Consider the following 15634-nt stretch of genomic DNA (forward strand, 5'->3'; position numbering starts at 1 on the left):
ATTGCAGTGGAAGTTGTAAAGGCTAGGGTAGGTACACTTTATTGGTGAATACCCTGCAGTTATTATCTGAATGTTTCATAATTAAATTTGAAAGGGGGCATAGCTATATCCTTTGAAAGACAACCCCCAATGGATTTAGTCAACGTGCCTCTGCCACAGTTTGACATTTTGCAGTATACTGTTTTCATTTATAATGGCCTCAAATACATTAAATTGCCAGTACCTCAGAAGTAAAAACATCAATTTTTCACCAGAGCAAAGTGTATTTGGTGTGTGTGTGTGTGTGTGTGTGTGTGTGTGTGTGTGTGTGTGTGTGTGTGTGTGTGTGTGTGTGTGTGTGTGTGTATCTCTGAAAGGGGGACCAAGATATACCTTCTTAAAGACAGGCCCAGGTATCTTTAGTCTACATGCATTTACTGCCATATTCTGAGTTTTTGCATTATCTTCAGTTATCATTTTGGGTGCCATGGTGAACTTCTACTCAGCATTCTGAGTACTGTAATGGCCTAAAATGTTTTTTTTTTCATTGAGTTATCACTGCATCAGATGTAAAGCTTCTCTTTTTTCACCAAAAATAGATTTTTTCAGTTATATCATCCCATGGGTATAGTGCCATGCTTTCATACAGCTAAATATGAAGGGGCAAATTTCAGAGGTGTGCTGCACTGGAATCTCTGAGGTTAGAAGTAGAATTGCAGTCTTTAAGTGTGATTTGTAGCTGTGTATCCTGTTGTTATTATTTGAAGATTTCATAATGATATCTCAAAACTGCGGTGGTGGTGCTGCGGTAGCGTTGTCGCCTCACAGTAAGATGTCCTGTTCGATTCTCAGCTAGAGCGTCTTTTGTGTGGAGACGTGTGAATGGGCGTACCTTCATTGAAGGTTGTGCGTAAGGCCCGGCTCCTCTGCATGTAAAAATCTACTGCCAATCATTAGCGGACCGGAGTTCCGCTGTGGCGACCCCTAACCGGGAAAAGCCGAAAGACACAACATAATGACATCTCAAAAGAGGACACACACACATATATATATATATATATATATATATATATATATACGTGTGTGTGTATGCCTGAGGCAGCCTCCTGTGCCTTTAGTTCATTTGCATTTACTACCACAATCTGATATTTTGCAATATAATTGTTTTGTTTTCCTCTCTTTTTTAATTTCTCCAAATGTTTTGGGTTTCTAACACCATGACAGGAATGGACCCCATTTTTGAGTCAGGGTGTGATTAGATTTCAAGTAGTTAGAATTATTTCAGTCTTTAATGTTTGCTAAGATTGCTCTTCTTAAACCCTTATTGTGCCCAGAATTGCCTCTTTCTGAAGTTTATACAATGTTTACATGAATTGGTAGCTTATTTAAGTATGTTTTAAATTTCTTTTTTATTATCCCTGTTGCTCCTACCACTATTGAAACTGTCTAGATGTCTTTATCACACATTGTTTTATTTTTTTTCTTCAAAACACTGGTATTTTGTGATTTTGTGTTTTTCAGTACACAGGACTCTATATGATCTAGTTTCTGTTTACAAATCCTGGTATTTTGTGACTTTGTCTCAAGGTACGTTAGCTACTATAAAAATTATTCTAATGATCAGTGATACTTTAGTCTTTTTCTTTGACTACTTTATCTGTTTTTGTTACTTCTACTTTCTTGATTCTTAGTATTTGATGATTCCGTGTGATCAACACTTTTCAGTACTATTTTGAGTTTGACTTTCTAGTACTTTTAAGCTACTTGTCTGTTTTGTGTTTGCAAAATCCTCAATGAAGCAATCTTACCACATTTATGCATTTCACTGTACAGGGTCTATATCATATGAGAGAATTGCGCAAATTGAGGACGCTCATAATATGGAACGTACCGGACCTCAATGTGCTTTTTCTGAGATCGCGGTACAGTGAAGAATGGAATATTTGCCCTTTCTTCACTGTAGTGCGATCTCAGAGTTGGAATATATATTTAGCGGGGGGGGGGGGTTCAGCCCTCCACAATAGGAAGTTTGAGGTCCGGTACGTTCGATATTATGAGCGTTTGCAATTTCTGTGACTCCCTTATATGATGTAGACTCCACTGTACAGACCCTCACCAATGAGTATACTGCAAACCACCAATGAGACATGCAACTATTTCTAGTTCTATATTACCAAATATGCATTTGTCTGTTTTTCTGCTTTTTTCTATATATAGGCTTTGTAAACCAAAATATATGAAGCCTGGTATCTTGAGCTGCCATTATTAGTCTTGCATCTTATTGTTTAAATTCATCTCTCCTTAACCAATCATATGTCAATTCATGATCAACATCTGGCTGTTCCAGGAGTTCCTTCAACTAAACTTGCCACAATAATTTGGGCTTCTCCGTTTTCTTCCCTTCTGTTCTGGTCTTGCTGTTTATATTCTTTTTGTTTTTGTCACTTTCTGTTGCTGCTTGAATTGTATCTACTTTTAGTTTTATTTCCATTCCCAGTCCTTTTTGAAGTGCTTCTGCTATACTAAGCAAAGATGTCATCTTAAACTTTTTTTCCCACAGTTTAGAATTTTTACTATGTTTGGATTTGATGATATCAACAAATATTATGTAGTCCCAAAATTGCAGATTTGTACATATAGTTAGTTTCAAGAAGGCCCATACCTTTTTCAGATTGTGGCATGTATAATCTTGCTGTACACTGGTTTTACATATCATTTGATAAAAATGAAGCATTTGTTTTGCTTTCTTGTCCAACTGGTTTATTGCTTTCTAGGGCTATTCAGTGCATGAATTTTATTCCTGGATGTCAAAGCACTTGCCAGTATTAGCTTTCATGTTTGGAAGTATTACTTACTAAGCTTTATTCTCATTTGCTCATATGTTTGCTTGCTGGCCCTTCATCTGTTCCTAAATATTTATACAAACCCTCCTGTTCCATTTGCATTATGTCACATTCCTGTCCCAGGTCGATATCTTCTTGGTGTTCGGCTTTCTTGCTATAAGTGTTGCTTTTGCACATTAGTCAAGACTAAATGTCAGCTTTGTAATATCTGAGAACATTTTAATAATTTGTAGTTGTGCTTTCAGTTGTTCATTTGATAAGTTCTACAATTTTGAATTGCCAATAAAGATGAGATATCCTTGAAAAAGGCTGGTTTCTGGAAGCTAAGCTGTAACCATAGCCTAGTCTATTAAGTAAACAACTTAATGGGTTAAGGGCAAGACAAAACAACAGTGATAACAAAGAATAAACTTGGAAAATTCCCCTTTGGATTTTTATTCTTGGGAGAACGATTTGTTCTTTATCATGACGCAGACATGTAGAGGTTTGCCACTGGCACAATGCATTGATCTCTGCAGGCTGTATCTTAAACATAATCGTTCAGTAATCCATGAATGTGGGATGCTGACAATTGCTTTTTGTAATACATCCACGTCATAATTAGACCTGCCTCTTTTTGCAGCTATCTATTATGGTTTTCATTGTGGGTGCTGTGGTATACTAATGCTCAGAATGCTGAGTAATGGCCTACACTTCCTCTTTACTGATACATCATAAATAAAACATCACATCACATTTATTTCTCCTTAGTATAGAAGTTTTGCCACTGAACATGTAACCTCCCCTCTCCATTATATACTTGCGCCCAATAAACTGCATTTAAAGAGGATGTAAAATTTATGTGTGTGTTTTCACCTGAAACCACTAGATATGCACATTTTGTGGCTGAGGGTCATGATATACAGTTCTAAAAATTTTGCTATAATGCTTCTTACAGATTCAGAGAAATAGTCCATTATTGCTAGGTAACACCAGACGTTTTCAATTGCCATTTGGATGCATTTATTTTGCCTGTTTATATAACAAAAATAATTTATATTTTGCATTTTTCACACTGACACACTCTGTATTTCTAAATCACAGTATCACTATGCTGGTATGAAATGAGAACCGATAATACTCTTTTCCAGGAAAAAGTAACATTGTCTCATTTTTAAATGTTATAGCAAAATATACATATTTTACATGCTCCGAGAGGCATGACCTTACTTGAGATTCTATTGTCTGTTTTTCCATAAAAGCTATTGGGATGTGCAAAACATGAAAATGAGATTTATCAAGGGGTCTTGTCTAAAAAGTTCATAAGAATACTTTGAAGCATTAGAGAGATAATGCCATTTGATCTGAATGTGGAATTTGGGCCAGAATGCCCTTTGTAAGTTTGCAGATTGCAACTTTTAAAAAACGGTTACTGAAAACAAATATGCAACTTTTAGATGTTCATCATTCTAACTGCTGCAGTAGTCTTTTGGCTATATATTTTATATGCTTCCTAGGATACAACAGTCGGAATCAGCCAGCTTCACAAAGCTCTGTCTCCCTCCCGCATCTCCACTCTTACTGCTGATTGGTAACCCCTTTGGAGGGAAATCAGCAGTCAGAGTGAAGAAGTCTTCATTACGTTCTAGCTACCTTGAGAGAAAGCAGCTTTGACACTTCACAGGAAGAGCAGTCTGAATTCAAGCTTTATTATTCACAGATATATCCGTAGAAGAGAACCCACCCATACAGAAATTGTTGCAATTTTAAGGAAATATTGTTATATTTCATTTGGTGACTAAAAATGGTATTTTCCTTTTAAGAAACCTGAGATTTTTTTCACAGTATCAGAAGTTTCATGTCAAGGACAGCTATTTTCAACTAAGGGGTCATTTATTTAATTTTTAACTGTAGACTATTTTTTCCCAGGAAATGTGTACTGCTTATGCAAACTTTTATACTGTTTGTGTGATTTTAAGGATCAGGAAGTGTTTTAACAGGACAGAAAAAAGTTTTCAATGTTTTATCACTTGTGTCCATGTTGTGATAACTCACCTGTTGTTGTTTTTCTGTCAGGGTGCATTGAGAAGTGCTTTATTTTTGACGTGTTTTTCTGTAATCTACTTGTGCTTTTACAGATAAGGAGACTTTGTGGGTAGTGTGTGTGTGTGTGTGTGTACCGTTCTTGTGAACACTTGTCTGACATCTTGCTTTCCGACCACTTTGTTCCAGCACCTGGATACTTACTCCAGTCCACCTAGCACTTTTCCTGCTGTACCTGAAAAAGAAGAAACAACACAATAAAGAGCCCTTGCCTCCACTGCAGGAACAGGCAGTGCCTCAGCCGTTAGTGAACCTGTAGTGGTCAACGGTTGTTCCACAGACTACTCACTTGCTTCTCTGTGTTCCTCCACTATAGTCTTTTCAGCCACAATAGACTTCTTTGTAGCTGTTCTAGTGTCTGATTCGGGAATGAGAAGACAATCTTCTTTGGGTCTGGATGATGCTTCTTGGGATATCCAGGAGAAAGAGATCTCTTGACAGGGCTGAAGTGCCATCTCATACTCCTGTCTTCTTCCAGCCTTATTATCTGCAATGAGAAAAACAAAAGGTTAGATATTTTACAAACATTATTTCTTCTGATGAACAGGTTTACAAACACTATTTCTTCTGATGAAGAGATAATTTTCTTACCTTAGCTAGGCAATTATTACAGGCTGTCAATCCTGATGCTCAGAAATCCTTACCAGATGATAATGTTAATAGGGAAATTTCTGAGGAAAATCTGTCAGAGGATTCTGACCTGGAAAGAGACACTGCTTCTTCTGAAGATTCCCAAGTCCAAATCTCTGAATATTAGGAGACGTGGTCCTCTCCACTCCCCCTTAGAGGAGTCTTCCTTATTACAAACTATTTACAGGATGAATGAGGTATTTTAATGGGAAAAAGTGGTTGTTCCCCTTGAACTAAGGAGATATGTTACTACTGGACACACCACATTCCTCATTCTGCTCCCATTTTGCTAGCCTTGGAGATCTCTTTAGTGCTGTATGTAGTAATCCTGATTCTAAACCATCATTAACTAAAAAAGGCATCTAGACCGTATAATGTACCTCAGACTAAGACATTTTTGTTTTTACATACTAGATCTAATCTACTTGCTATTTCCACCTCTTTGCCATCTTTAAACAGCCTGTTGGTAAATACAAACTGTTCACTTGTGTATAAAGAAGGGAAGGTGTTGGACAAGTTTTTTAAGAGAATGTTCTCTTCTTCCATTTAAGCTTACAGAATTCTTAACTACCAGTAACATATCTGGAAGTTTATTCTGGGTTGTGCAGACAGTTTGAGGGAATACTTTGCCTCACTTCCTCAAGAAGGTAGCTCCTTTCTGAATCCTATTTATAATTTTTTGCAAATATCTAAACATGATTTGAAGGGTGTGCAGATACTGTATCTAGGGCCATTGTTTCTGCTATAGTTTTAAGGATATACACATGGGTGTGTATCCAAAAGATTGGTGACAAAGTAAAATATGAAATTTTGAATTCTGCCTTTGATAAGGAGGTTTTGTTTGACCCTTCCCATACTCAGATCTTCAAACAATTTGATGAAAGTAGAAAGTTAATTCAGGGAGTGTTTAAGATTTTTCAGTCCCTCCTTTACAAATTTTCCAAGTCCTCTTTTCTTCTTAAAAAACAAAACAAGCAGTCACTGTCATCTTGAGGCAAACACAGAGCAAAAAAGTGATGTCAGGAGAGGAACAATAAAAAAGGATTCTTTCCAAAAAAAAGGGCAGTCTAATACTTTAGAATGACCATGCCAGCATTCTATCCCCCATTCCCTCCCCCTCCCTTCTCTTCCAGCCCCTATCTATCTAAATCTGTCCCAGAAAATGAGTCTGTACATTCCCTTTTTGACAATGGATTGTTTCAGATTCTTAGGTCCTAAAAGTGGTTCAGGAAGGTTACAGCTGACACTGGATACAAACATCTTTCAGGGGAATTCCTCCCCATACTCTGAACCAAACATGTTTTTTCCCTCAGGTTCTTCATCACTTACTCGCACTTAGAGTCATATAAACAGTGCCTTTAGATCTAAGGGGCAAAGGCTTCTATTCCAGTATGTTCCTGGTTCCGAAGGAAGCGCTTTCTTGGTAACCAGTTCTACATCTTTCCTTTCTCAATCTCCATGTGAAAGAATGAATATAGGCTTTTCTTACACTGTAGAAGGCAGACAGGTCTATATTACAACATCGAATGCTTAAAACAGCGAACGATGTTTAATCGACCCTATTCCAGCGAAAGCTGAAAATATCGACACCTCAGAACAGCGATTTCTTTCCTAGGGAAAGAAATCGCTGTTCCAACAAAAAAAAAAAAGAAAAGGAAAAACAGTAAACAGTTCCAAACACATACACACTTACCTTAATCCTAACTCTAACCCCCCTCCAAAAAAACATAAACAGCTGAAAACACATATGCACTTAACTCAATCATACATCTAACACAAAAAAAAGTAAACAGTTTAAAACATATATGCACTTACCTTAACCCGCACCCTAACCCTAAGGTCAGTAACTGTTGTAAATTTATGTTCGGGAGCTATACCAGATAAGGGAATCTCTGAGACCACACTACAGTGCAGAACACGGCAAAGTAACGAAGCGGCCAAGCAACTTCTTTCCCAGGGAAAGAATTCACTGAACAGCCGCTTCACTGTTTTGCCTGTTCGGGGTTAGGGTTCGATGAAAACGCATTCGACAAAACGCATTTTCGTTGTTATAATAGGAACCCAAGGCAGACACATATGAAAATTTTCCAGAGATTCTCCAATTACTCTCAGACTTCTGCAAGGGAATTTCTCAAGATTCTATGGTTCAAGGCTTTTTATTCTCATACCTCCTCTTACCAGGTTAAACATGAGAAAACTGTTTCAAAAACACATGCACACAATATCTTCGTCCTCTGGAATTTCTGATTCCAAACTTGGGCTTTGTAAAAGGAATTGCACTAGTGGAGAGAGCAAATGGCTTAAAACCTTGATCTCCCCCTTTCTACTCAGATCCCAAGTTAATCTGCAATGACAGATGCCTCAGATTTTGCTTGAGGAGCTGTTTCTATGGGGGTACAGGTGCAAGGCCTGTAGAACGTCTCAGAGAGACCAAAGCACATAAATTTCAAAAAGATGTTAGCTGTGATCCATGCCTTAAAATATCATCATTATCTGTGGTCTACAGGACCTCTTAAGGTGATTACAGACAACACCACAGTGATGCGGTATGTAAACAAGCTGGGAGAGCACCAGGTTGTACCCTCTGTGCAGGCTAGCTATAATATCTTGGATGGTATAACAGCAGTGCTCATTAACCATCCAAGCATCTTACATTCCATCAGAGCAAAGTATGGTGGCAGACAAGCTGAGCAGGACCAGGACACACCCTCATGAATGGAAACTGAATGAGGTGGTCTTCCAGGAATTGATCATTTGTGGGGAACACCTGAAATAGATCTGCTTGCTTTCTTCCAAATTTGGCAACTGAACAAATTCTGCTCCAGAATTCCTTGTAGTCAGTCCTGGAAATCAGATGCATTTTGATTTCCGAAGTTGAGGATGTGCCTTCATGCATTTCTACCCTTTCCACTGATACCCAGGATAATTCTGAAGTTTCTTAAGGACTCTTCAAAAATCATTGTGGTGACTCCTGTCTGGCCCAGGCAACACTGGATCTGATGTTGTTGTCTTTTTCATCCATTCCTCAACCGGTGGGTTCAGTAGCGGCCTTAGGTCAATTGGTGCCCTAGGCAAAAGGGCACCACGGCACCCCCCAACACACCACCCAGTGCCCCCATCCTGGTCTACCTGCACCAAACAAATACTGGAAAAGTGCCCCTACCAGAGCGGTGCCCTAGGCGGCCACCTAGTTCGCCTATGCCCAAGGCCGGCTATGAGTGGGTTATGGATACAACCACGGACCAGACTTCGGCCACATCTTAAAACTTGGATCCATAGTTGGAGCGCCTTCTCTTACCCATAATCCTCTTTTCTAGTTAGAATTACTTCAGATCTCATTTGCTGCTTCAGAGAATGGACATGGTCTCTGTAACTTGGGCATTTGCAGTGATTTTGGATAAGTGCTATTTTTATAACCTTTCATAGTTACACCTTTTCTGGTTCTTCTTCCTGTCTCTACTTGTTCATAGCTTTCTATATACAAAAAAAATGTGTTTGTTTTTCTGATTTATCGTCCTTGTTTGACGTAGGTCTTCTGTACCTGAAATTGTTCCCTCCTACTACTATCTGTGCACAGGTACCTCAACATATTACCATTGTTGGTAATTATATCTTTTTTACCGCCATTGTTAATCTCTCTCTCCATTTCTTTTTCCTTCTACCTTTCCTTTCCACTTTTCTAAGCAGATACAATGTTGGATAAGCTGACTGGTTTTAAAAATGCACCTCCTTTGGCCACATGATGCTAAACTCTGATGCTCATCAGGAGTGTGTATATTCCTTGAGCTCTCCTCACTTAGATATTGAATGTGAGATATGTGCGCATTTCAACCACCGTGTCCTGGTTGAACACCACAGCAAGTTAGTATTGAAGGGTCTTGTATCATTAACCTCTCAATTTCTTCAACTTCTGCTTCTGTTTCTGCTGGATTTCCCCTTCCAAAAAGCATCCCAAGAAAGCCAGAGGGGATTCAATGAAGAGTAAAGAGAGCAGAAAATGATCCCCTGATTTTTCTTCCTCTATGTTTTCAAGTTCAACACCATCTGAAATTTTCAAATTTTCAGATCTGTCAGGTCTATCAGATCCAACAAGGTCAAAGTCAAAATTTCCAGCTCACCGCTCCTTCATTTTTACTTTGGAGCTGATTTCTTCTGTGATCCATTCAGCCTTACTCCAAGAGACTCAGAGCAGAACTTCCAGGCCACCATCTACCTCATCATCTCTCAAGTCATCTAGGAACCTAACTGGATGATGAGGAAGATTCTCCAGGCCCAGATTCAGTTGGGAATTTTACCTGTTCTGGCTCCCATCAGACCCACAAGCCTGCAATCAGCCCATACATAGTTGTTGACTCCCACTCCAATCTGACCTTCGATTTCAGAGCCAACAGACCCAAGAATTCCAAGTCTGTCTACGTCGGATCTGAAAGCTTGGCCTCGTTTGACTGATCCAGTCATCTCTGACTTTGTCTGAGCTGAAAGGATTTTGAGCCAAAGTGTCGGCACCAGATCCAGGGGGTTAGGGTCAACTCCAATGCTTCTGAGCCATCTCTTTCTCTTGGAGCCTTTGCACAGGACAGCTCGGTTCCAACTTGTACCTCAAGGCATAGTCAAAGTGATGCTCTGAGCCATCCTGGCAGTTGTCTGTGACTCCTGTGAGGGCAGCTCTTGCTTCTCCTATGTCTTTGGCTTTCATAAAAGTAGAGAAAGTTTTCCTTGCTTGTGCGGAAAAGACAAGTTTGCCTCCCTTAGCTCCATGCCTTTCACAACTGTGTATTGTGGTCTCTGAGCCTATACATCCTGTTACATATGGGCAGCCAGCCTATATAAGCATTGATACAGTTCTCATTCAGGACTCTGCTTACACTTCTTCAAGTCATCTCCACAACATTCTACCAAGAGCCCCCTCAGAAGTGTATATGCAAGCAGAGGCACTTAGATTCCGCACATGAATCCCTAATAGAAGACACTGACTTCAGTGAGGAGGAAGGGTCCCCCAGATCAAACCTTGAGGATATCTCCTTTGGTGAAATACTCCAGATTTTGAGACAGAAAGGTGGTTAGTCTTCTTATCCACCTTTGCAAGAGGAGTCTGTGTTTCTTGAGGTTTTCAGACCCAGCTCAGCTACGTCCTTGGTAGTTCTCATGGCGGATGAGATGGTGGATCTCATCTCCCTCTAGGCATAAAAGGAGCCAGATGTCATGAAGCCAGTTCCTAAAAGACCTGACATGTGCCTGGTTGCACCTAAGGATTGGGCCCATTGAAGCAAGGGTCCCCCAGTAGAGGCGATGGTGGCAGCAGCGGCCACCAAGAAAGAACTTACTGTGCAAAGTTCTATTGTCTATTCCCCCAAAACAGAATCAAAGGCATTAGACAGGTGTGGGAAGCCCATGTATATGTCGGTGACCTTTGCCCTCAGATCACTGATCTACTTGGCACATGCCGCAAAATTTCAGAGGGAATTGATCAAAGAATTTTCCAGTGCCCGCTCTGGGTCCATGTCTGCAGAGGGCAAGAACACCATTTGTTCGCATCTGGCCACCCTGCAGTCCCTATTGAATGACATGATAAGGCTCATGTCCAGCAACTTAGAAGGTGCTTCGAGAGCTGTGGGTTCAGGAATAACTGTGAGATAGCACATCTGGATGTGCCTCTGTCACTTTGCAGTGTCTTTCAAGTTGTCGTTCATCAATACTCCTTTTGATGTATCTACCTTATTTGTCCCTAAGGTTCAAGAAACCGTGTTTAAGAGTGAACAAGAGGGGAAGACCTTATCTGCTGTAGGTGTCTGTTTTTCTACACCTTAAAGTACCTTTCCCTGGTATCAGAGAAGTGACAGGAAAATGTGGTTCCAGAAATCACAAGGCTCTTCCAAGGACTGCTATGGGGACAGAGCCCTCTGTGGCAGAGGGGGGAACTCTAATAATAGATGATGCCTTTGTGGCAGAGGAGGCCCACAAAAATCAGAGCTTTAGAGGTCCCTTCTCTGAGAAACCCTCTCAGCGATTCTGAACGGTTGCCTGACTGCTGCACACTGGAGGCAGTCAGGGGTTGCTTATCCCTGCATCCACAAACCTAGACAACTATCACCAAAGACACTTAGGTACAGAGGATTATATCCAGAGTTTATTATGTAGCCTTTTCCTTACAGCCCCCAGTCATTCTACAAAACTTCCAGACATCCCACCCAGTCAGAGAAAAGCAGCAGAAATAGAAATACAAAAACTGCTGGAAAAAATAGTCATCCAGATGGTCCCCATAGACCAACAATGGTTTAGAACTCATTCAAGGTTCTTTTTGGTGCCAGAGAAAACCAGGGACCTGAGACATATCCTGGATCTCAGCAGACTAAACCAATATGTCAAATACTGCAAGTTCTGAATGGTCACGGTTCAGTTCATTCTGTCACTTCTCTCTTTTTAATTTCTCCATATCTTTTGGGTTTCCAATACCATGACAGGAACAGACTCCATTTCTAAGTCAAAGTATGATTAAAGTTCATGAAATTAGTATTGTTTCACTGTTTGATGTCAGCCAGTAGAGCTCTTCGCAGCACCCACAATGTGCCCCAGTAATGACTTCTTCTGCAATTCGTATGGAGTTACATGTGTTGGTAACATATCTAAATATGATTGTAGACTCTTTTTTATAAGACCCGTTGCTCCTACTACTATTGGAACTATCTGGGTATCTTTCTTCCACATTGCTCTTATTTCTGCCTGCAAACGTCTTGCCACTTCTATGTAAGGATGATTGGATGTGCTCAATAAATTTCCAGGATCCATACTATCACATCAAAATTGACAGCCATTCCTTTTCTTTGCTTCTGATCCTACCCTTTGGTCTCACCACAGCCCCCAGAGTGTTCACCAAGCGCATGGCAGTGGGTGCAGCTCACCTTAGACTGCAAGGATTATGGGTGTTTCCATATCTCGATGACCATCTCCCCTCTGCTCCCACCAAGCATATACTGATTCAACCTAGGGACTACTTTCTCCAACTATGTCTTCAACTGGGCATTACAGTGAACACTTTTCCTGCTACTCTACTGATCCCCAAATTCATACAGGCAGTTTCATACCAAAAGTGCAAAGTAATCCTCATAGCCTCTTTCTGTGGTCTCATCTTGTGCACCCCCCCTTAGGTGTTAGGTCCAACCCAGGATCTCCTCTCTCACCCATCAAGAATGACTCACCCAGATCCTCAAACTAACCACATGGTTTCTCCACTTCCAATGATGTATAGACAGTCCAGGTTTTCATCTCCAGTCAGACACATCCTCATATCTTCAAAAGGATTCTAAGAGAAAGGTGTATAAAAGTAAATGGAAAAGATTCTTCCATTTGGCTGTCCAGAGACATCTAGATCCCTTTTCAGAACCCATTTCAGCTATTCTAGACTTTCTTGCTTCTATATTTAACAGTGGTTCCAGTTATTCAACCATAAAGATTCATGTTGTAGCTATCTCTAGTTTTCATATAGGACACAACCATACCTCTCAACTGTTGAGATTTTCACAGAATGTCCAGATTTTTGCCTCATATTTTTGGTGTGTGTTCTTTCTAAAATCTGTACCTTTCTGGCAAATAGCTGAGATCTGAAGTAATTAAATAATAAATATTTGAGTTTAAGACTCCACATTCTTCAGAAAATTCATGCTAATGCAAACCTATTATTCTATCAACTTTCTAAGTTTGTAAGAGCAATATTTAAAATCTGTCCCTATTTGTCCCTCCATCATTTTAGGCTTTGTCCAGATTTTGTGCTCTAACAGGTTGAGAGGTATAGACATAACCAATCTTCTTTGGTCTCATCTAGATTGTGTAAAGCAGTACTTTCTTACTCCACCCCCCCACACCACCACCACCATCATTAAGGATCTTACTTTGCCAAGGCAGACTTAAATTTTTTGTCTTAGAAAACAATTTTTCTGGTCAAAATCACATCAGCCAGATGAGTAGCAGAACTGCAGGCCCTGCCATCTAAACCAACATATCTAATTTTTCACAAGGACAAGGGGTCTGTCCACACTAACCCTTCATTTATACCTAAGGTGGCCTCAGAAGCAGCTGTGAATCATTCAATTTACCTTCCTATTTTCTTTCCAAAGGTCGCCAATAAAGGAGAGTGCATGCTGCACCTTTTAGATGTGCATAGGCAACTTCGATGTTACATCCACAGAACTAATGATTTCAGAAGATTAGACCAGCTGTTTATCTCCTTTTCCAAAGGTAACGTGGGTAAATCTGTTTCAAATGTGACTTTAGACAAGTGGCTCACTGATTGCATTTCTTTTGTCTATGATGAAAATGGATTTCTTTTGACTATACTGAAAATGGACTGACATTTACTAAACCTTATAAGGCTCATTCATCCAGATTAATGGCCACATCCTCTGCTTTCTGGTCTAAAGCTTTTATAGATGACATCTGCGGAGCTGCCACTTGGTCAAACTTGCATACCTTCATTTCTCACTACAAACTGGACATCTTATCTTGGAGTAGGGCAGCTTTGGCTATGTTGTACTCTGGAATATCCTTCCTGGGATGTCTTTAGTTGGGAGCTTTGCCCCATCAGTTGAGGAATGGATAAAAAAGACAGCATCAGATATAAAAGTTTTGTACTCAACATAACTATGCATCTGTGTTGTCTGTTTTCATCCTTACTCAACCTCCAGCCCTCCATCCCCCTTCCTGTTAAACTATTTTTTTTTAATTCTGAAGTCTCCTGCTTCAACCTGAGGAATAATGCATTGTTTGACTGATTGATGACCTCCAATTCTTTTCTCTTTTTTTCCGGCTTTATGTAATTATTTCACTGGGATTTTATTTTATCATCTCCATATTGCTCCCATCTGATAGCTGTTTTTACACACAATGTAAACTAAAGAGAGTACAAACTTGATCTGAAGTAATTTTAACTAGAAAGGAGGATTATGGATAAGAGGAGGAGCTTGAGCTATGGATCCAAGTCTTTAGAAGTGTCTGAAGTCAGATCTGAGGTTGGATCTGTAACCCATCAGTTGAGGAAGGATGAAAAAAGACAACACAGATTCATAGGTATGGCAAGTACATAACTTTCGTTTATCCCTTTTTATGGAATTGTCCAGGGGCAATTACCACAAGCTTCCTTACAGACTGGACATACTCGCAAAAAAACATGGGGACTTTCATATACCCCAGTCTCAATCAACTTCAGCTAACTGCCTGGATGATTGATTTTTGATTCATTTAAACATCTTTTTCATGAGGATGTGTATGAGGTGCTAAAGGAGGCAAGATTACCCACTACTAGAAAATCTTATATTGGCAAGTAGAAAAATCTTTCTAGTTGGTGCCTAGGCAATAGCCCGAGCTCCATCTGGGATTATGTACCACTGGTGCTGAAACATTTGTGTGAGTTACTTTCTTCTGGCTTATCTTATTTCTCTGCCACAATAAAAAAGCAAATGTCCAATCCCACAGTTGGTAGCAAACTTCTTTAATAACAGGCAGAATAAGCGCTTTCGTCTTGTGTACAAGACTTCATCAGATCTTACTTCTTATTGCTCTGATATCTGCAAGAAGAGTATCTGAGTTTCAAGCTGTTATTGTGGGTGAAGCCTATTTGGTCTTCCATAAAGGTAGTCATATTAAAAACAAATCCCTAATTTATGCCAAAATTTGTTTCAGTGGTTTACTTTGAATCACGCCATCAGTCTCCCAATCTTCTACAAGACCACAAAAAAGCGAGTAGGAACACAAACGGAGGCAGCTTAAAAATATATGAAGAGGTTTAATAATTCCAGATAAACGTAAGCGCTTTCGGCCGAAACAATGTCCAGCCTTCATCAGACAAACAGCGGAATGTTTAATGCCAGAACCTTATATATTGTTAAAAAATGAAAATACCAATTAAAAACAAGTGCATTACTTGGTTGAATGTTACCATAGTAACCTTAAAACAATATTACAATTAGTTAGTATAAGACATTATTTGATGTTACTTAAAGCAAATACAAGAAGCAATGCTAAAACATAAAACTTACTTGTTTCACATGTTATGTCATAGAATATGCTGAAAATGTTCATCAATTGATGAACAGATTATATACAGTCCT

The sequence above is a fragment of the Protopterus annectens genome, chromosome 9.part0 (genome assembly GCF_019279795.1).
Source record: "Protopterus annectens isolate FY-2018-M chromosome 9.part0, PAN1.0, whole genome shotgun sequence".
NCBI classification, from domain to species: Eukaryota; Metazoa; Chordata; order Ceratodontiformes; family Protopteridae; genus Protopterus; species Protopterus annectens.